Raw genomic sequence first — 1827 nt, 5'->3', positions numbered from 1 at the left:
ACAAAGTCACCCTTTCTGCTTTCTCGCTCAGGGTTTCTAAAGTACGAAAATTCAGCCTCGTAAAGATTTTTCACCAGGATTATTTGGGCTTGTTGATTCAAGACCAAGAAATTCTGTCCAGGTAACCTAGAAATGGCTACGAAGGGTGGAGGAAAAGTGTTTGGGGTTTGGGGTTTTTTTTTGCTTTGTTTTGTTTTTGTTTTGGAGGGGGGAAGAGTTTTGAAAATAGCTTTCTCTGTTTTTACCAAGCATTATTTGTATTTTTATCAATCAACAAACCACCTGAGTACTTAGCAAACTGTTCCCTTCAACAGCATCCCCGTAAAGAGAAAGCTGAAATAATCAGCACAAGGAATAGGTGTCAACCTTAGACAGACGGCTGTGTTTCTGAGTAGTCTAATGCCATTTTAATATCTTGCTTTTAATGCAGCTCAGAGAACGGTTTGATGGACAAGGCACTGATGCTCACGAGCCTGAGTTCAGTTGTTAGGGGTATGTCAGAAATTATTTTTCACAGACAACCGTAGTTGGAGTGTCAGCTCCCATTAAGTACATTAGGGCCTCTGAGGTTCAGCGCTAGCACACGGTATTTTGTAGCCTTTGGTTTGCTTCTGTGGCGACACAAACAAGAAGGTCTTTGGTTAACTTCTGACCATTGACATATTAAATGAAGATGCGCATTTGAGCAACATCAGTGATTTCGATTGACTCATCAATTGCCGCTGCGTAGCAGTCCTCATGTTTCACTTTGGTAACAAGCTGATCTGCCACATCTGATGCCAGCAATTCAGTCCTTCAAACAAATGACATGTTTGATAAAGAAATCTTTTTAAATTCATTATGCACTTTGGCTTTTGTCTTTCCTTTTAATATAGCATCTGTTGCAGCTGGGATACATTCCTTGATCGTTTCTGAGTCTGCAATTATTTTTATGCCTGCCCAGTGTCCCGGAGATGTGAAACGAAGCTGCCATGCTATGCTGCTGAGCCCTGAAACTCTGCGCAGACATTCAATTTAATCTCTTGGAACAGACTGCATTAAAGTAGTTTCATCACTGCACGCTTGTGATAAAAAGACGACGTGAAGAAAGACAGTGAACCAAAAGGCCCTGCTTTTTTCTGGGAAGACAATAGGATATCTGTCCCTTCATTTGTTTCATGGATTCCTCGCACAGCCATTTAAATTCAGCAGAAGGCTCCAAATGTCGAAACTTTATCCTGAGCATTTTTTCAGTGCTGGAAAGGAATACAGTTCAGTGTCCCAGGGGGAGTTTTATAGAAAATGCTATGTGCAATGTTAATGAGTTGGGATAGGGTCATATGTTTTTCCATATAGAGCCAATACAGAAACAAACACAGGACTCGAGGAGAAATGGTCTGCAGGGATCCACTGATCTGTGGCTCGAGGTGATCCTGTACTTCCATGGCCTCTCTGAAGACTGGCAGAAGGATCACGGGGGTTTTAACCCAAAGTGCCCCCGTCCCGCTCCGTGCCGAGGCTCCGTGAATAGCTGGTGCTGGAAGAAATGACAAACTTCTTGGGTGCCACAGGAGATTGCATCGGCGTTACTGATCCTCGCTCGGCTCGTTACTGAAAATGCATCAAGCAGCTATATGGGTCAGACTGCTAAATCTGTAGACATGGAGTGTCAGGAAGCCTTTTTGTCAACTTGGTACCGTTTAGTATATGTGTCCTCAAGTTCAAAGCAATCCTGGCCTCAGACTTGTGATATTTTCTGCCCTTTCCCCTTTTTGTTGACTCAGACCTCTTCCCTTTGAGGTCAACATCAAAATAAAGATGTATGTTTCCTCAGCCTGACCATGGCTC

This window comes from Opisthocomus hoazin, chromosome 14 (assembly GCF_030867145.1).
Source record: "Opisthocomus hoazin isolate bOpiHoa1 chromosome 14, bOpiHoa1.hap1, whole genome shotgun sequence".
Classification (NCBI taxonomy): domain Eukaryota; kingdom Metazoa; phylum Chordata; class Aves; order Opisthocomiformes; family Opisthocomidae; genus Opisthocomus; species Opisthocomus hoazin.
This window is presented reverse-complemented; position numbering follows the sequence as displayed.